General features: G+C 28.5%; 1 protein-coding gene across 1 annotated transcript in view; it reads right to left on the reverse strand.

Moving 5' to 3' along the window:
* Positions 1-22,294, reverse strand: part of LOC121128146 (uncharacterized) — a 219,155-nt gene extending 196,861 nt beyond the window's left edge. Inside the window, exon 1 of the mRNA XM_071893036.1 lies at positions 22,214-22,294. The gene's annotated coding sequence lies outside the window, so the exon portion shown is untranslated. The remainder of the gene's footprint in view (positions 1-22,213) is intronic.
* Between the last annotated feature and the right edge of the window lie 616 nt (positions 22,295-22,910).

Below are 22,910 nucleotides of genomic sequence, written 5' to 3' on the forward strand. Positions count from 1 at the left end.
ACGGCTTAGCCCAAATTCAACAGCAATACTAAACATGGGCTAATATCCAAATATTTTCTGATTTGATATGATATCATTAACAAATTATTTGATATTTTACAAATGCTAAGATGTACCCGTCTCCATTTTTTTTTTAGTTTAGTCAATATGTGTTTGTTTTGTTTGTCAAAAGATGCATATCCTAAGAATACTTATTAGTAGCTTTCCAATGATTTTCAAGAAACTTCTGGTTTAGATATTGTGTAAAGTGATCCTCACTTCTACTCGGAGTCCAACATGGACATACAATTATAACTCTACAACAAATCCTCTATGGTACTTCTCCGTCATTTATGACCGTGTACAAATGTTTTATCAGGTTTTTTAAAAACATTAAATGTAGTAGGAAAAGAAGTTCCCTTCTCAGGAGTTAAATAATAAAGACAAAAGCTGAGGAAAAGAAAATCCAATCTTCAAATTAGCAAATCTATAAAAGTGTGGCAGAAAATTAATAAACACGATTTACATCACTAATCATCATCATAGATATCAATTACTGCCTGCAACATAAATTGACTATCTATAAATTAAAATCAACTCATCTTTATAAGATTGATAAAATTTTAATTAAACCAATATTTGATAAAATGGTAAAATATATTCGTGAATTTTATTTTATTTAAGACACTAAACTGATGAGTTTTACAACTCTGTAATATATGTATTCAAATATAAGATAAAATAATGAAGAGGGTGCTTTAATATGAAAGAAGTTTTTAAGAACTATAAAACGGAATCGATTTTAAGTCCTATATATATTGAGGACCAATACAATCCTGTAGTTAATAGTTACTCATGCATACATCAAAGGGTTTTTCAATTCATGTTGAATAAACATACATTTGCGAAAATGAAATTAATCAAAATTTGCATATAAATCCAATAAAGTTCAAACTCATTTCATTCATAAATATTCATTCTTATAAAAATCATATGATAAAGTTTTAATAGCTTCATTAATGTATTTAAATTGTTTTAAATTTTATTTTCGCTAACTTTTGTAGTTATCCATATACTAACAGGTGTATCTGGCCTTGTTTCGAGGCTGTTGTTAAACTAAGACAAATGGTTTTTAAAAGACTTTGTTTTCCACATTAACCGGTTAGACAATATGAAAAATTTCACTTGTCTATGAATAATTAGCCCTATGTTTAAATTCAAGCATGTATTTAAAAATTATAATAACAGTTAAATCCAGATATAAGACATTAAAATATATATTAACAATACGCGTATCGTCAACTTTTTCACAAATATCAATTTTTTACTACATAAAATATTTCGCATAGAGGAAATTAGTGATGAGATATGAATCTTTTTGGGGATTACCGGGAATTTATAAGCCATAACTTTTTTAACTACCTTATCAGCGCAAAATAAATTTTCATATACTTTAGCAATAGTTTCCTTGTTGAAGAATTTCTTAAGCTTTACTCGATATGTTTGGCCTTCTGAAATTGAGGTTTAACTACAGTTTCTATTACTTCTTGATAACGAAACTCGTTTGCACTTGGAAAAATGTGTTCTCACGGACTCGTTTGCAAGAGGTACAACTATTGTTCTATTAATCACAACATCCTCTTTTTATGTCAAATATTCACAATCATTAATATACTAAATGAGATGCATTAGTTCAGACTGACGTCTCGCAATTTTTTCAATTAAAGACTTAATCAAATTTAGGCTTAGTATCGTGTTTTGTTTTAGAAGATCACTTGCAGTGTCAATTATCACCTGCTCATATGTGTAGAAATTACAATCTCTTTCTGAAAAATTTAAAATTGCATCTTCTAATGGAACCAAAGGTATCCAAGTTATTCCTGTAGGATTCCCATGATGATTTTTACTCTTTATATCTACAAATCATACGTTGACGCCATCATTTATGTTCTGTATATTTCTTTTCAAATTCATTTAACATTGTTTTTCAAATCATTACAGATACATATCATGAGTGCCTCCTGCTAAACACTTTCGCTTTCACTTTCACTAATCAAACACTGGTTGCTTCAAAAGTGGGAATTTTAAAATTACTTATTCATATATAAATTGAAAAAAAGTATTTATTCATTTTTTCTTTTTTACATTAAATAAAATATGAACAAAACTTTTTTTTTTTTATAAAAAAGCTACAATTTTAGAATATTAATCTATAGTTCAATATAAGCCTATTTATTTTTTCCATGGTTTATTTTTGACTTTATTTTATTTCCTTATTTCTTTTTAAACCTACATCTCAATTTTTTAGTATTTAATTTAATTTACTAAGATCCTTTATAATTTAATAATAAACCATAACATCTAATAGTTATTTTTTTTAAATAAATTGATTACATAATAAACAATTCAATATTTTTTTAAAGAGGTCTTTTTTTTCTCTCTCTCTGAAATTTATTTTATAAGCAGTAAATTTAAAGAAAATCAGATAGTACATTATTATTATGATAAAAGTCAAAATATTAAGATTAATAATAAGAAATATTTTTATTTAGAGGATTTTGAAATTATATAGATAAATGTAAAGGTACAAAAAATAATGCCCGAAGAAAGTTTTCTTACTAAGAAAATTGTCTGACATATATTAATGGTTTAAATCTTCTATTGTGGAGATTATATATACTATTTATTAGTAAATGTATGCTGTATTGAAAATCAAATTTTTGAAATTTGATCAGATAATACATTTTTACCTTAAAGCAGCAATATATAGTAAGCTATATTCAAGTAAACACAGAGTTTAGTTGGCTATTTATAGGAAGGTTTGCTGCGTGTACTCTTTTTTAAGTAGATTTGTTACAAAATTTTCTTTACCCTTTGTTAATGGTCTGAGATTTTCTACACCCCATGTATTATAAACCTATACTTAAATCCGTTTTAATAACAGTTTATCACCCTGCAACACTTTTTAATACACACATTCCAGATATGTAACAAGAAAGAATCAATTTTGTTGTTTTATGTCTTTTTATAGTTAGGCTATGTATCACACGCAAACTCATCAAAATTGATAAACACTTATTTTGTACTCAAAATATTATTTAAAAATATTTTCAAAAAATAAATTATAATCCTTTTACTATGACCTTAACGAATTATAACTTGTTGAGATCCCATACTGATACTGTTAAGACAAACTACTTTAACAAAGGATATATTTCCATAGGAATACTTTGAGCTGATACAAGTATTTTTAGCATTTTACGAAATTTAATAAATGTTTCCTACTTAAATAGTGTAAAATTGAGTCTATGTCGACTGTGTTAAGTGTACTAAAATCCGTTTTATTCTTAGGGGCATCTTTTATCCCAGCTGAATAACTATGTGGAAAAAAAGACGTGACGTGTAACGGAGTGCTAAAATTAAATTGCGTAATTTTTTAGATTGGAAAATTATTTAAGAAGATTTGAACTATTTAAATTTGACGGAAATTTAGTTTTAACAAATATTTTCCATTTCAAATAGCATCAAATGTCTTATGATTTAATAAATAAGGTTCATAACAACCTGAAAATAAATTTTCATAATTAAAATAGCATAATCTTTTATAAATAGGTGCATTTAAAATAAAACATGAAGGTCTCTGTTCCCAGAATTTTTTTTTTAATATGGCAATCATTTTTGTTCCTTGATGAATTAAATAAAATAATTAAATCAAAAAGTTGTAAAAAGACAAATAGAAAATATTTGTTGCTATGTTCAATTTATTTGATCCTTCTAATAATATTAATTTATTTTATATTACAAACTGATGTAAAGAGTCAAATATAAGCATAGAACGTGATGAAGTAGACAATGATTTAGGAAAAAATACTTAGATTTTCCCTTCCCGAGAAATAATAATAATGTTTACAGCATTGGAAAATAAAAAAAAGCTGTTAAGATTTCCAACAAGAAAAATCCACTTCCACTGACAAAAATATGTTTTATGCACTTATAGGCATAGTGACTTAGAGTGTTGCCGTCCTGCGGCAAAATAATTCAACTCCATAAATAACATAAAAAGCCCTGTGAAGTTATCAAATGGGATATTATTACTTGTAAGAATAAATGATTAAAATAGTGTTGAATTAGAGCATTACTCAAAAAAGACTCAACTCAAATTTAGCGAACCATTTCTAGAAAATTACTCAAATTCACCCAAAAAAAAGAAAGAGAAAAATGGCTGGGAAACTACAATTGTATTCAAAAAATTGTAATCCATAACTTTAGTATCACTCAAATGGTACATTAAAATCTGAACACTTTTAATGTTATACTTCAACAAGATATAATTTCTTGATAAATAATATAATTTAAACAAAATTAACACAATGAATGGATATATCTGTGTTTTTTTAATAATGAATATAGCCCCACTTAGCAGCAATGATGGCTTCCAGAATGACAGATACTGCAGGCCTTCCCCTCGACATGCACCCGAAAGGTGTACCTCAAGGGGTTGGCATTAGCCTTATAGGGGGGACTGAAGTGTCAAAAGAGTCTTGCAACGGAGGAAATATGCTTCTTTCATTGCTGGTCTCAAAAGTGGCCTCTCCACTAGTGATGGGTCGTTCGCGAACATAACTACTCTATTAGCCGGCTCTTTTAAGTGAATGACGGGAGCCAGAAGTCCTATCACTCTCTCCCTCCTCATAAGGATCTTACTATCTACTTTTTTGATAGCTCTCTAGACAGTATGGTGTGAAACCCTAAGATATCTTGAATGGCCCTCACGGACTTAAGGGAATTGACCTGGGCTGTTTTCTTTAACTCCTCTAGGTCCAATTTAGTTTTTTGACGTTGCCCTTATTCCTCTTCAACGTTTTGGACTTTATGAATTCGTGGAAAGTAATTCCGGAGACGCTCATTACTTGGAGTTGACAAATGGAAATTCGTTGATCATTTTAAAATGTCACTTTCTCAACTTTTACGAAAGCTAGAGAGCTCAGACTTGTTTTGTTTTCTAACTAATTGTTTATGCTTAAATATACCGAATTATAAATTAATTTCATTCAGTCACTCTTCATTAATTATCAAGTATTCATATTTTAATGTCCACTCAGTACATAAAGCCGCCCCTTACTGATTAAGGGAAGAGTTGATGAACATATGATTAATAATACATAATTTTAATATGATAATCATGAAAAAAATTATGTCTAATCTAAACGTCAACTTTATTAATAATTGGAAATATTGAACAAAAACTTATAGCGGGCAAATGAAACTTTCTATGCTAAGGTAACTTTGTGTAATTTACAATTGTATTCATTCACTTTTGAATGCCTAAATACGTTGTGTCGGCTATTTTAAGTCATTCAGACATACAACATGGATGGGCAATATCAAATAATTTCACTGGTCATACTCTTGTATAAATATTTTTTATCGTAGATATATTGAATTATAAATAACAGGTTCCAAAAAGAAGGTAACGATGAAAAGTCACGCCAACATTTTGAATGTGAACGATGAATCAAGAATCAATGTTCATTAGTCTTTTTTTATCACCTTCTTAATTCTCATTAAATAAATGAACTTACTCAAAAATCTTTTTGTCTTTTTTTTTTCTTGGCAATAGGTTGAAGTAAAATAATTCAGTATGATTTATTATTAAGATTTATTTATATTGTTATACATATAATATGGGAAACACTTGAAAATAATATATATACATACATATATAATAATTGATATCCCAAGAATAAAAGAGAGAAACAAAGAAAATATACGCATTCAAGGAAAGGGTTTTTAAGGAATATTCGTGAAAAGCCTATGAAATACAGCTATACATATATCATCCCTCAGAAAATACCAAAAGCTAGCAATACAAGTCATAAATTTAAAATGAAATTTTCCTTTACCTTATATTTTTTGAGAGCTTAAATTCATGTTGTTATTGTTCTTTATTTTTACTTTTTTGCTATAAATAAGTTTTACTACAAAAATATATTAAAACAGTCATGAATGTTGCAAAAAGTATAATTACAAAAAAAAAAGCAGTAAACTGAATTATTACCTTGGTTATAATTGAACAAATAAGTTTCCCAGATTCCTTTTTTAAATATCGTAAAACTAAACTAATTTAAGATTTCATAGATACGGAGTGGTCCATAATAATTTGAACACTCTGAATGATAAACTTCAAAAAGATATAATTTATTTCTAAATAATAGAATTTCAAAAAATAGTAATAATAGCACTATAAATAGATGTGTGCCTCAGCTCTCCTAATCATTAATGTAACCGCCTTTAACGACAATTATGGCTTCCAAGCGGCAGATAATGAATTTCTCTGTAATTACATCACAGTAATGTCTGTCGGTGGCTTTGAGGGCCTCAATGTTTTGTCCTCTCTGGACAGTCTGGTTTGAAACCCTAGGATCTCTGGCATGGGCCCTCATGGACTTAAGGGGATTAACTCGTGCTGTTTCCTTCAACTTATTTGGGTCCCATTTAGATTTTTTGGACGACACCCTTCTTCCTCTCTAGCATTTCCTACTTTCTAATATCGAAAACGGTGGTCTTAACGATCAATCTGAATAAATTATTGAATGAGTAAGTGTTCAGATTTCAATGGACTAACCGGTAGCTTAATTGTAGAGGAAAAAATTGGCTAATTGAACAAAATATAACAAAAAGTTGCATAATTTGATAGGTGATTCTCATACTATTTTCAAGTAATTGTTTAATTTCTTTACTTTCACCAAATTAAGAAAATAAATTGTATTTACTTTTCCTGATATTTTTTTATAAATAAATAATATAAGGATAAAAAAAGATGCATGGGCAACATGTTATTAAATTATTCCTAAATGACCCGTCAGATTTGCGAGCCTAATAAAAGTATTGTCATTGAAGCTTACTAATAAATATTTAGTTTTGATGTTGTTGTTTGATTTTAAATATGTGAATCCTTCAGATTTTTCTTCAGAAATGTAATATTTGATTTTTTTTTTTTTACAAAATTTTATATTATAAAGTTAATTTTTGATTTTTTTTTCATTTTATATTATGAATTTGATTTTTATATTTTTTTCCTAAAAATTCATTCTTTTGAGAACAACTGTAGATTTTTTCAAAAATTTGAAAAATCAAATATTGTATTTGAAAATTTTTTCAAAAATTTAATCTTTAAAATTTAATTTTTGAAATGTTATTAAAACAAAAAAATAATTTTTTTTGCATTAAAATTCCAAAAACTCAAGATACACCCTAGAAAGCTTTATTAGTATTTTTTAAATATTATTTAAGATATTAAAAATTGCCATTTGAAATTTTTACTAGAAATGCATCAAAATCGTCATTGGGATTCTTTTTGAAGTTGTCCCATCACTATTAAATATTTTCTACAAAAACAATACGTTCTTTTATTTATAGTTTGAAAGAATTCCATTTTCCTTTTGTTCCATAAAAGAACTATTTTATGAAAGTAATTGTAAAATATTAAAAACTTAGTACAACTTCAATAATATAATTTAAAAACTGATTTCATTTATATATTATAAGGACATATTTATTTTGCAGGTTGCATGAAAATACAAAAATCCTTAAATATATATATATATTGTTTTTTTTCTTAAAAGGCAAACACACTCCTTTTGTTTATTTTGTTTGAAATATGTTTGTATGTGGGTATATATTATGTTTTTCGTTAGCATTTCATATTTATGAGTATAATAGAAAGTTTACATACTCTTTTATTTTTTTGTTAATAAATACATATCAAAGTTGTACCTGTTTTTGCTTTTTTTACAACTAATGAATAACAACATGTAGCCTTACTGTTTTAAAATATTTAGTACAAAAACGCAATTGAAAACATAATTTGTCATTTTCCCCTAATTACTCTTTCAAGAAAGTTTGATTACAATACATACATATATTTAGGTAATGTTAATTAACACTTAGTCCTTGAATACATTTTATAACATCTACATGTACTGAGGAAACATCCTATGAGGAAATTTAGATATTTAAAAAAAGTTTGAATTATCACTAGATAGGTAAATATTTATAAGGTGATTCAGACACAAATAACGCAACAATGTTTTGTTAAGAAAACACATGTATTCGTTATTTAAATAACAGGGTTAAAAAAAACGTTTAGATACATACAATAAAAAATGTAAAACTTATTTATCCATTAGAGGTTCAAGGATATCATTGTCAAACTTTGTGGTAAATTAAAATGTTCAACAGAAAAAATGGTACAAGAACAACTTAGTAGAGTTTGTCCCCTGATTCAAAATATGGCCTTATTTCTTTTCTGTTAGCCTCATGGCCTTATGAAAAGAAAGTTTTTTTTTGTTGCTATTTTTAATGCTCGAAGCTTTTTAATCACTTGTTGTTGATGATAGGAATAAATTATGTAAATATATTTGAAAACCAAATGTGAATAATTCTAAAACGTTTTTTAAAATGTATATATGGCTTATCCCTGTTTTGAAATTTAAAAAATAGATGATTTTTATTCATAGGTTCATAGCTTCAGGACGAATATACTCAGACAGTCTACAAGTATCTCATTTAATAGCTGGAAGTCTGAACTATAATTTAGAGGAAAAAACGCTTTCCCAAAACCCTCTAAATTGTTGTCAATTTTGAAATAAGACCACAACAATGTTTCAAGAATAAAACTTATTTTTTCAAATTAATTTCATGATAAAAGTCCATATATTTGCGACACATATCTAGGAAGAGAAAAATAGAAGAAAAGTGAATGAACGAGACAGAGAAGTAAAAAGAGGCGGCAGAACTTAAAAAGTGTGAAATGAAATACTTCTTGAGAGTAGGCTCCCGAATTCGGGATCGGTGTTCATTCATCAATAGAGAAGAGTGCTTGTGTGGGAAATGTCCCTGGACACTAGGATTTTTTTTCGTTAGGATTTACCTTCTAGAACTCTCTTAAATGTCCGTCCTTTGGAATTCTTCATTCACAACGGGTGTGCAAAAAGTCATCTTGTGTCCATGGAGCTTGAAATAATCATGCATGAAATTAAATCAAAATTTATTAATATTGCTTTTTTAACTATCTCAAATTGATAACAATTTAGAACGTTTTTGGGAAGGTTCTATTAAAAAAATTAAAGTTCAGACTTGTAGCTATCAATTGAGATATTTGTAAGCTTTCTGAATGTATTCAACTTGAAGATATAAGGCTCTGAATAAAAACCACCTATTTTGACAAAGACAATTTGAGCTAAAAATATAAATTAGCTCTTTCATCATTTACTATTAAAGTTTTATATTGTGGGACAGATGAAGGTACGGAATTAAAAAAGGGGGACCTGTGGGATCTAAAAAAACACTTGTGCACTATAAGCAATAATGAATTAAGAACATATGAGTAAAACTAGTTTGAAGTTTATTCTTTCTTCTTAATGTATAAAAATAAATACTGAATTTCACTTTAATTATTATTATTATTTAACAAATACTGAGTGAAGACCTTTAACTTGAAGTAGCATTAATTTAAAATTTTAATCCCTTCAGTATTAGTTATGAGATCTCATTATGCAACCAAACAAACAAAGTTAAAACAAAAATAAATACGTTATGTTTTCACCCATGCTTCCAAATGTAAAATGTCAGAGCAACAACAAAGAGGCAAGGCGTGTGCAATCTTGTCTGCGCCTGTCTCATTGCCAAGAAGGCTGGAGATACCGTTAGTATCTTCATCTGGACTGCTCACAAGATCCAAAAGTCTATTACAGCCCCATACCCCTAAGAAGAACAAAAACTTCTGCAGCAACAATATGGCTGACTTGTGGCCGGCATCCATGTAGCCGACTTCCCGTCCTGACCTGAAGTTTGCAGTTTTTGTATTCAATAGATTAAGGGTTTTTGTAATTTATTCATTTTTACTGCAAGTTTTGGGGGCCCACTCTTTATTTTCCAGGATCCGGGTCGATGAAAATTTTTATGGAACATGAGCAACCCTAGTTGACACTTACCTACGCATTAACAAAAAAAATAATTGTATCTAATAAGTCACAATATGTTTGGACATAACAGTTATTTCTTCTATAATACATATATCGATAACTACAACAAACTTAAGATGGATGATTTAGCCTCCAGTTTTCCTTGTATCTATTTGTGTACATATTAAGTGTAGAACTTATATTTACATACACATGTTGTAGCTATTAAAACTAATTGAAAAAGATAGTATTTCGTATATTATGTATATATTTACATATTATGAGTTAGCTTAAAATAATTAATCTTTGTAAAATAGTACATTTTTCCTTTGAAAAAACGAAAACAAATAATTTTAATATTAATGTTTGGTTAAAAACATTGTTTAATTCAAAATGAAAAAGTAATTATATTCGTAGACATTATTGACTTTTAGACGAAATTCTTTAAAAATAAAAATATACCATTTGTTTAGAGAAAAGTTGTTAATTACTTATTTTGTAATTTTTTTGTCAATTAATTGAATTTATAATATATAATAATTTATATTTTTTACAACGGATTAATTTCACAATTTTTACAAATATTTGATATGTTATTATCTTCATTATAGATATCAAAGTCTTTCTACCTTACTATGCATCTATTATTCAATAATGGTTGAGAAGGGTTGATTACTTAATAAGATTAATTTCGAAATCAACCAATCAACATTTAGAACAGTGTTTAGGAGAGAAAATGGAAAAAAATATTGTTTACAAAAAACTACAAAGTAGTAAAAAAACCACAGCATGTCTCGATGAAATTGGAACTTATGGCAGTTGATGAGCTTTGCTTTAAACTCATTTTCTGGGACTATTTTTGTCAAAATCTGGCCTTTCTTAATCTTGTATGAGTAGTAATGAATGCAGAGCCGGATCAACGACTATGAACGCCCAACTTCTTAAACAATTTCCCTAATGTGATTCTCATTCACGGTTTTATGGATTCTGGCACGAATTCTGGCGTTCAGGCACAGTCAATTCAACTTTTGACCTCACCCATCATTGATGTTGCCTTCAAATCACCATTACAGGCCTCAAATTCTCCTTTAACCTTGCAAACAAACGTCTCACTGAATCCCAAAGTTCGACCAATTGTTATATTGTCACATCCAATGTGGATTCCAAGGATGTCTCCGTTTTTTTCTTTTTTCAATTGGTGCAAGTTTGAACTAGCTATCTAACAAAAAACATTCAGCTGCCAAATCAAAAGAATACGACAAAGTGGTGGCATAGACAGCTTGCACACCCTGTATATATTAGTGATGTAATGTTGTATTAAAATTTGAAACTATTATATTTAGAAGAAGACCAACTTGTTTGATAGGGTATTTTTTTTAAATTATATTCAAAAATATACTCAACTTCAGACGAACCTCTTCCATTTAACAATCGATAGAGTTAATTATATATTTATGAATTGAAAAATATGAGTCATTGCCTAGAAAACTTTGATACTTTTTGACGTCATGTATGATGTTAGTGAGGTAATACGAGTACGCTATTTATTTTTTACAAATCGCTCATGGCATCATATAATTGGAGATGATGACACAAAAAGTTTGAAGGATTAAACAAAAATAAATAATGTTGGTAGTCGCTTCCTCGATATTAAGTATAAAAAGTAAAATTAATAGTTCTTAACATTATTTGCTTTCTTTCTTGTTTACTATAGAGTAAGGAACCAAAACCTTGTAGGAACATCACCAAATTATGAGAAACGTGATTTTTATGGAACTAAGAAAAATAACTCAAAACCAATTTGAGTTAGGTTTAAACACTTTATTTGTCTATATTTTTTAAACAATAAGTCCCCTTTAACAAATAATAATAGCCTTGCTACTCCAGATAACAGATCGACAGATCTTGACGATGAAGGCCGGGTACATGGCATACCATGCCATCATGAAAACAGCTCGGTGCACATCCAAATTTGGAGGAGATGACTACAAAGTCCAGGGAGTTGAGGTTACGGTTGGAGGTGGTCTAAATGGAGGCAAGCCATAAGTCCGCCATATTGTTGCAGAAAAAGTTGTGGTTCTTCTTGGTTTAATGGGTTTTTATAGACTTATTATTGGTATTGGTAGTGCAGACGGAATTGCCAACAGTCTTTGCAGCCCCCTTGGTCCTGTGGCACACGCATTGCCTTTTTTATTGTTTCTCCGACATTTTTACACTTAGAAATATGGGGAAAAAACAAAATTTAATTTATTTTAGTGTGTTGGAGCTGTTGTTGTGTTGACTCTCGTCATTAAAAATAAGGGAAATGAAATTGTAATTAAATGATATTGCAAGTTTTGGGTCCCCATTATGTCCATATATACATATGTATTACCCCAAAAGTTGCAAATTTCCCAAAGTAATAGTTTGTATAGATTTTTATTAACTCACCTTTTCCACTCCAAATTCACTTTTACTTTTTCATTATTCAAATGACTTATTTTATTATGAACAAAATAGAAGAAACATATTTCAACAAAAAGTAATTAACTTTCATAAATCAAGTTCAAATCAAGTCCTTAACTATATTAATCGAGTCCAGTTCAAGTTTTCAGAAAACAAAATATACATACTTTAAAAAATATATATAAGTACCGTGAAAAAAATAAAGTGACTTTGTAGTCCAAGACAAGTCTCAAGTCTTAGTTTTAGAGTCCATATGAAGTCTTCAATTCAGTGATCAAGTTGGCTTGCTTGTCTTGAGTCCAAGTCTCCCCTCTGGTTCTGACGTTAACACACTGACTGATATAGTTTAATACCCATATATCAAGCAATACAATGTAATGATTTCAATATCTTTATTCACTATCAAGTGAATTAATGTCTTAATATATATGAACACTCATGTTAATTCTTCTAATTCTACATAAATACATATTATATAAAAATATATTTTTGTTTTTTCTTCCCTCATCCTACGTTTTAATGCATTTTTGAAAAAAAAACCCATTTCACATGTAGAGGTATGTATGAAAGTACATTTATCTTTTTTTTTTTTTAAATGTTATATTTTACCTTCCGAGGTATAGTTTGCTACTCTCACTCTGTCTTTAAAGAAAATGGTCAATTATATGGCCTTTAATATATTCCTAATATCAAACCTTGTATGTCTTCCATACATATGAAAAAGCATTTATGTCCATCAACTTAGACCTTTTATTACATGATTTATTATTGTGAATACTTTAAAAAAGTAAACATAGAGGAAAAAGTTAATTTGTAACAAGTGAGTAAATTTTTTTTTATATAGTAAATAAAAGTGTTATTTTTACATTTTTTTTTTGTTTTTTTGTCCTTTCATATCTGGAGAAAAAAAGAAGGGGATGATAATAGTATTAAGGGGAAATTTATAAATAAGATAAATGAGGTTTGAAAAATAAAAATGGTTTATAGTTACTAAATGTTTTTGTAAAATATAGATACAAATGTGTTTTTTTGTTTTATTTAGATCATTTATATTTCAGTCAAAGAACAATCATCAGTGATAGTTAAAGAGAGCATTTTGTTCATGTTATACATAGTAACCTGGCAATTTGAAGAATGTCTTAGAGCAGTTTGATTGCCATGACGTTTCATTAGCTCAGCTACAAACAGCTGTGACGAGGTGGAGGGGAGAAGGAAATAAACGAAGACAGTGTCAAGAATTATCCGATGTCGATCCCCAATTCTACTATGAATCCAACAAGAACTTACAATTCGAACTTAAAGTTACTTTTCTTCTGTAATGAGCACACACAATCCGATTTGGAATATAATTGAATGTATTAGTTCACTACTCAGGGATTAAATAATAATAAAAGCAGTTGAGGAAAAGAAAATTCCCTGTTTGAGTTGCCCACTCAAAAAAACAAAAAAAACAGGCCTCATCATCTAATGAAGTCGCAGAGAAATGCATCACTTTTTCGTGAAACTAGACAATTTGACAAATAATGAACAAGATAAATTTATTTAAAAAAAAAGAAGGTGGAAAATACGAGATTATTTTTTTCCAAACCTATTATTTCTGTGCCTATTGATGAAGGATTACAAAACTGTTCCTACAGAGTTTTTATCATATTTAGAACTACTCAAGTTTTGATTGCTTGAAGTTCAAAATGGGTGATTTCTTTTCAGATGCTCATAGCTCAAAGAAGAGCATATCTAAATATAATGTTTTAATAATATTCATTTGATAGCTGAAAGTCCAAACTTAGTTAAAAAAAAACTTTGATTAAAAACGCTGATGATGAATTTGAGGTTAGCCCAGTACAATGTTTCAAGGATAAAGTTCCTTTTTGAATTGATCTCATAGGGAAAATCAATCAATTTATTAGCAGACCATACGTAGAAAGATATATAGAGAGAAAAAGACAGACAAAAGGAAGAAAGTCAGGAGGCGGTAAATTTTAAAAAGAGTCAAAAAATAAATTCTTCTTGAAAGTGGAATCCTGAATCTTGGATACATCTTTATCGTTGAAGGAGTACCTAAGTAAAAAATTCATCTATTCTTGTACGTACATTGAGGGATTGAATTCTATTCCAACTGACTTTTGTACTTTTTGATTGAAGATGTCGAAAATCTGCTCAGCAGATTCCGTGGGAATGTGATTCGAGATAGGTATACATTTATAGAAAATGTGATAGATGTAAATCATGCGATAAACAAAATTTCAATTATATGAAGAATAATTCACCAAAAAGGTGTGTACTTTTATACTTTGGCTTAAATGATATATTTTAGATACAACCTAATAATAGGTTAAAGGAAAAGTAATTTCGTATTTCCCGCTCTGAATGATAAAGTTCTATATTGAAAGTGTAAATATTTTTTTCCAACAACCGGTACAAAAGGGTATTATGAAGTTGGATTTTACTTGGAAACAAATTATAGAACGGAACTGGGCATAATTGGCTGAAATCAGAAGATTGTAAAACTTCTTATAGAGTATTGAAATAAAGAAAAATACAGGAAATTACTTTTTCTTCAAATTAGTATATCATGTAATTACAAGGGATTAACTGTAGCTCTCCATAAAGATATTCTACCTATGTTGGAGAGCCTTGAGGAAATGTTTAGACATCACAAATAAAAAATGCAATAAATTTTCTAAGGTACTCTCAAGATTAATAGAAATACAAGGTTATACCATAGCGCTTTTCCAACTGATGTTCGACATCCACCATGCTTTTTAATAGTGACGTCGCAGATAATAAATGTTACTAAGAGTAACTATATATGACACTCATTGACTGTTACTGTTAGAGTTCCATTGTTATTCTCTATGACGTCAAAGCCCTTGTTGAAAATTCTAGCAAGTCCAATTACATGATCTTCTAATCTTGTATCTCTATTAACCTTGAGTACCATATTATTCCTCAAAAATTGTAATTATAATAAGAAAAGATAGAAAAATGTATTATAAAATATTGGTATAATGGATTTTCATCTTTTTAGTTTACTTTTGATGTTTACTCTGACTGTTTAAGTTTAATATTCATGTTTTATCTCCTCATTTTCTGAATGTTATTTGTACAAATCTACTACTTCAACAAAATACCTACATACTATAACTGATGGACTTCAAACATCATTTTAAATCTGGACGATGTACATATACCTATAACAATATGATATATAATAATTGTATTAATTCATTAATAATCTTTTTTCACATATATAGTTTTGGATGCATATCTAAAACTATATCAAACTTTTTAAATGTCATTACACTAAAATTATTTTTATATTAAATGACAACTTATGTTAATGAAAAATGGACACACTAATCATTTGTAAAACAATTTATCAATGTCAATACAATCTTTGAGCTTATTTTATTTTTATTTTTTTAATTGGCAAATTTATTTAGTAACATATCCCTTCGTGTATTACCATATAAAGTTTTTTACTTATATATTTTTTGATACAAATATTAATGTAAAATTAATTAATAGTGATATTTCCATAAATGAATATTCTTTGGTCTTACATAAATTTTAATTTAATAAAGTAATACGGAAAAAGTAAGTTTAGTAAGGAAAGTTATTTTTCCAATTAGTTTGATCCTTTCCTAAAAAAAAGGCTTATTAAGTTCTATCGGGAAACTTTGAATTGTTTTGATGAACAAAACGACTTCTGCTCAAATATTGGGCATACTTGCCTTATATAAACACTTATAACAATATAAACTTTTATATCTAAATTGATAAAAAATATATGTACATATATATTTCACCTTCTCTTATTTCCCAGTGGTATTATCCACCCTGAGGCTAAAATATCCTCCATCTCGACAACAAATTTCAATTATGAGGATAAACAACTTTTGACACTAAAAAACAAAAATTCTTCCGTGTATTTCTCGGACATTAAAGCCTTTGCTGCTAGATAAATTCTTAATTTGGTATACATTTTTTGGGCATGATACTTCCAGGGCTGTGGACTCAAGGATTTACCATGTTTTTTTAGTCTAAAGTTAGTGAGAGTCCCGATTCCTTCCTTCTGTTTTGTATTATTCATAAAAATTTATTCTGGTGCAGATTATTCTTTATAAATTTACGCAGGTGTTGGATTGTATAGCCCTTGCCCACATTAGTAGGTGTCGAACAATTGTTCTCTTGCATTCATTTTTCAATCAATAGTGGGCATCACTGATGCAATGTTTTTCTTAAGAGCAATCTAGGAAATGTAAAAACTTGTTTGCTGCTTTTTCTTATATAGATTTTGTAAATATAAAAGGTATTTCTTTTAAATGTTAGCAATTTTGACTAGCCATATCCCATCCACAACTAACCGGATTTAATGCAAACACAAGTGGTCCAAGTGTCACTCTACCACGTCAGTTTCTCATTATACTTCCTTATGAGATAAAATGACACATTCTTTGTTGATCCCTTTTGTGTAGTTTGTGGAATTTCATAAAATAAAAGAGAAAAATAGAGAACCCGTTTTTGGCTAAAGTGATCGTTTACACTTATTTGATTCGTCCAAAAAATCAGAAAAATTTTCTTACAGGATATGAGGACCCACTAACGATGATTCCCTGGAAGTCTTGGGTCCCAAAAGTGACCAAAATTGTCCAAATTCATGCTTTGTTGTGGAAAGTAAACAAAAAAATGGATTTCGATCCCGTCCAATCTATGCTTGCTATTACAGACAATATGAATGTAGCGTCTCATTCAATTTCCATTGTGTCATTAATGAAGACATTTTCTACCACAGCTGTCCACGTCTTAAGGGACAGCTTCTAACCCTATCGAACAGGTAAAAAAGGGGTCAATCAAATCAAGGCTTTGATTTAGCTAAAATAGAGGCCTCCCTTGAAAGATATTGGTTGGTTCTTTTGATAGAGTTAAATTTATATCCAACCCAGAAGCATAACTCGAGAAACAATAGATGATTTCCCTATAACTTCCCTAGGATAAGCAAAGCTAAGTATCGACAACTGAAGAGACTACAAAGGAAAGAGGAGTCGAGATGGTTGAAATAAAAGGTAGGCAAACACTATGTACATGAGTTATGTTCAGGATTCACGTAACCTAGATAAAAAAATATAGAATATAAGTACCCTTTGTTGATGATTAGGATTATGTGTTTATGTTGTAAAATATCTTTAATAATTTTTTAGAGCACACTTATGATTCAGAAACTATGAACTATGCTTTTAGTTAATAATTATTATTAATGTTTCTGGTTTATTGTTAAGAAAAATACATAACCTTGTCCAAAATTTTGACCTGTATTCAATTACATAAGCTGAATCTTAGCAAAAAAAATGAGATATAACAATGAACTGCGCAAGAGTTGAAAAAACGCATTTACTGAATTTAAGACGAATCAGAATTAGAGACAAGAAAAAAACATTCTTAATAAATATACATCAAAGTCTTCTCCTATTTCCAGTGCATCAGGAAAGAGTAATCTTGGATCTAGAAACAAGACAGAGCATCGTATCACACCAGCAGAGAACACTCGATTTTCCAGATTCTGTAATGAACGTGTTGCCCAGATCTTGGCCTCATAACTCGCCAGAATTGACCCCTTTAAGACAATTTCGGCTGTTGAACGGTTTCTAATAAAGATGCCGTGAGGACATAAGAGCTTGGATAAGGAGGTGATTCCGGACTTTACTCTATAGTCCGGTCAAAAAGGTAATGGGACGTTTCCATAGACGTTGTGAACGTGTGGTCTGAGCTAACGCCAACTTTATTGATTAAATGTCAAATGTATGTAATTATATTGATGTTTGAAATTTCGTTAATGAAATTGCATAAGAAAAAAAGACACAGTATCATTTTAATCTTTTTCTCGGCTGGTAAAAATTTAGATGAACCACTATTTGTATATATTCCAAACGAAAATGTTTAGTTTTGAAGATAATCATTACCTTCCGTTGATATGAAATTCAAACTTTAGTTTCTATTACTCATATATTTTTGTATGTGGACCCTTAGGCAGAGTATGAAAGTGTTTTTTAACCTGTCGGTGGATTTTGCATTCATCAATTAATAGACATATTAAAATATTTATCTACAAATCTTTGTCAAAGTCTTTTATTTGCCAGATTCGAGACTAAGACTAGAAATTCCTGTTAGACTCGGGACTTGGTCTTGAAGTTCATAACAGGCTCGAGACTCGAGCTCGTACAGGATACTTCATTATTTTCTTCTGAGTAATTAAAAATTATTAAGGTTTTTAAAAAATGGGTATTACGTACATGATATTTTTATTTATCTATTCCAAGAATGAATATGAATAAGGAAGATGAAAGGGGAGCAGAATGATACAACGATGTTATGGGGCTTTTTTTAGTATTATTTATAAAAATGATATAAGAACAGCAACAACAAACACTATTGAGAGTTTAACATCATCAGCGCTGATATAATCGTTAAAAGAAACTTTTGTGAAAAGTTATTTTGTATTTTGTCAAAGGGACATTGAGAAGTTCTTTTCATCATTTCCAATAATAAATAAATGATACAAACATATACGTCTATGTATGTAGGTAGGCATGCATAGACTTTAATACAATTGAAGATGAAGAAATAAATAAAGACATGGGTATAATCAAAAAAAGGCTCATATCTCAAGTAATATTCCTAAGAGAGTTGTGATTTTGAATTAATATTTAATGTAAGCTTATGCCTAATAATAAATGTATTACTTCATTGATATAGATAAAGTGTACATGATATTTTTATAGGGATGTGCTATGCCAATAAAATTCGTAATGTGCTTATCAAATATGATATTTATTAAATAATTTTGCTCTTTCTTTCATTGTTAAAACATTTGTTAGAATCATTTTATTAAATTATGTTCATACATGGTGAAAAAATACGATTTCCTACATAAAGACTTGAAAAACTGGGACGATTTTTGACTAGACTCAAAGTATTTTGTGATGGGTCTTGGGAAGTAATCAACAACTTGAAATCTCTTTGAGATGGGAAATGCCTCTGAAAAATGGAATAAGCTACAATTTTACTGGAGATTTTAAATTGGAAGTAGCCACAGAATTAAGAGTCAAACCCTCTTGTAAAACAGATGGTTTTTTTCATTCTATCGGTCAATTTAGGACATTTTTCACCACAGCAAAATATCAAAGCCTTTAAAGATAGTTATCTAATCCCTCCTGAGAAATGGTATAAGTACAGAGTACTTTCGGGAAAATTATTTTTTATCAACAGCACAGGACGGAAAGATTGACGTAATAATGACAAAGGCACAGAATATAATATACAAATTGCGCACTACAAGAGACGTAGGGGATACTTTATCTATATTAAGATTGTATCTTAGGACTTTATATGGGATCATTTGTTAATTATCATTTTATTGTCATGAAGTTATCGATGGTTTTTGGTGATTGAAAGGTAAATCTGTATTGTAATACTTGATTATCAATATTGATTAGAAGGAACCTGTAATTTTTGTTGTATTATATGAATGTAATTGGAATTAGAAAATTGATGAATCAAACTGAATCCCCTAGTGGCCAACAATACAAAAAAAATCCTATATATGTGTTTATTATAAATTAAACTATTTATATACTCTATTATGGATATATTATCTCCTTTATTAATTATTAATATGATTGAGGGTGAGGTAATTTTTCTTTTTCTATTTGATGTACCGTCTGTTCCTCCCTCTCTTTTACATCATCTACAGCTATTTTGAATTATTTTCTTTTCGATATCTAGCTATTCATTTGGCTACTTAGTTAGCTATTTTTATTTTATTCAATTTCAGACACTGTTCGATAATATGAATTTGTCAATTATTTGGTTCATAATATCAAACAGCCATTATTTTTCAAAAAATATGACTAAAATGCCCCAAATAAATATAATACTTATGTCAAAACAGTTATTGAGCTCGAACATGTCAATATTGTTCTAATATAATCAAATGGAGACAAAATATTTTCATATTATCACACGGGAGAAAATATAGAAGAGTTAAATTTTAATTGTAAATTATTAGAACCTCAAACTTTTTTGTTTCTCAAAAAGTACACAATCAATCGATTTGAAATTTTACAGGATTATTTAAAATGTGTGAAAATTACATAACAATCTATTTTGATATTCTAGGTTGAAGTACTAAAGAATTGTTAGTACTTAACCGTTACGTGTCCGACAATTTGGAACGTCCAACGATGCGTAACTTTCCCCATTTTTAATTTTTTATGTTCAAATTGATTTTGCGTTAACAAACAAATATATCAGAGTATTTTTTTCAAATTGAGTACACTTTTTATTTATAGTAAGTCAATTTCTATGGTCAAATTATTCTGATTTACCCTTTGTAGGCACAACAAATTGCACTCACAATGACAGATTTAGAAATGGTAAAAAGTGTAAGTTATTTATCTATTGTTTATATTCTTATCTATCTTAAATAGTCTCAGAGATGTGAATACAAAGACTAAATTTGACCAAAATATTTTTGTGAAATATATCACTGTATACATATATGATGTAGAGTAATTTTTTTGTTTTTGTTAACGTACCGCCTATTTTGTTTCAAAAAACCATTTATTAATTAGTTATTTGAAATTAAATCAACAACTATTTGGGTAACAATAAGTTTCTATAGAAAAACTTAACTAGCTCAATACTTTTAACAAATAGAAAACAGTATTTTAAAGAGGATTTTAATTCATTAACAATCCTAAACTTTATTTTCTTATTACTTATCTTAAAAGGTATTTTAACAAAGGTTCATACTGAGTTATCTAATTTGGTAGAGATTCATTCTAATGAGCTTTATAAAACAAATCTAACGGTATAGTATTTCCCCTTTTGATTGAAATTGATTTTACACAAAGAATTATTACATTTATATGATTTATTTTTATTTTTCACCTTGAAGTATTTAAATAAACAAAAAACGCATAAAATATAGTTTGTCAGACAAAATTTGCAGATTGAAAATATAGATTAAGTATTTTTTTATAAAGAAATCAAAGGAAGTGAGTACAAAAAATAATAATAACAAAAAATTGAACCTTTCTTTGATAATCTAAGAAATGCTTCATTTTTAATGACAATGATAAAATCATAGTGTGTCGTAAAGTGAAAACATAACTTAAACTATAATTTTATATAAATATATATAAATTAATATTTTAAAAGTTACTTAGGATTTTTTTCTTGCAATATATACATATTTGTTAAGTTGTCAAGAGTTCATCAAAATATCAAGACCTGAGTTTTGTTAGATAATGTGATTCTTTTATTTGATTGAAATATATTTTAAACACAAAATATATATTAGTAAAATTGTTGTTTGTCTTGCATTTCACATTTCAAAATCAACTACAGAATATTTTAAGTACATTTTCTTGCAAAATCACACATTAGCTTACTAATATTAATTGTTTTCCCCAACAAAAACCACACTTTGATCACTTTCAAAATTCAATTTGTGCTCAACAAAACTGAAATGCCTATACACAAAAAGATACGTAATCCATGGATTCACAAAACTTTCTTTAAATAATTATTAGTCCATTCTCATTTATGCAGTAGCTAGGTAAATAGAAAAAAATAAATTGATCATATAACTTGTTTTATCAAATTCTATATTAAGAATGTTTTTATCTATAACAGCATTATATTCTTTTTTTCAACTTCTGTTTCCCCAAGTTTTGTATAAATATTTTTATCATGAAGAGATTAAATGATATTTTTAATTAACATATCATGTCTGCATAAACAAATAGATTCTATAATCTTACCTTTCTTGTATAAAATTATCACATAATATTCTAAAAATGAAAAGCTTTCTAATCACATAAACAGATGTACAATAACTGACCTATTTTTTTTGCTTCATGTCGAATAAATGAGCGATGATAAAAAAAAAAAGAGGGGTATGCGTGGTTTTTCTTCTGTTTACCTCAGAGAAATCCGAGGACAAGAAAAATAATTGTGCGAGATATGGAAGAGAAGAAGACGGTTTAACATTTTTTCCTTAGTATAGACTTTGTATTATGTTTGTACAATAAAATCTTTAGGAAATTGACATTTTTTTAAATTGATTTTTGAAATCGTCAAGAACAAATCTGTAGCCAAAATAATTGATATTTTGCGCATAAATGATCAAATTATATAGAAAAAGAAAAAGGTTTTTATCTTTTTTAATATTTTTTTAAATAAATTAAAAAAATATTTGAGTTATAACTTGTTTCAAACGTATCTACATATTTCCGTATATTTTCGTTTTGTATTCAAAACAACAATCCCCTAGACCACAATCTCTCAACCTGGGGCACATGTACCCCTAGGGGTACATTTTCTATCTCAGGGGGAACACTTTTCAGCAGAGAGACATAGTTTGTTGAATTGGATGAGAAAAAGAAAGAGGTGGAGATTATTACATTGAAAATATGAATAACTTGACCATCTGAAAAATTAGAAAACAAACTGTCAGAC

Source organism: Lepeophtheirus salmonis, chromosome 13 (assembly GCF_016086655.4).
Source record: "Lepeophtheirus salmonis chromosome 13, UVic_Lsal_1.4, whole genome shotgun sequence".
NCBI lineage: Eukaryota > Metazoa > Arthropoda > Copepoda > Siphonostomatoida > Caligidae > Lepeophtheirus > Lepeophtheirus salmonis.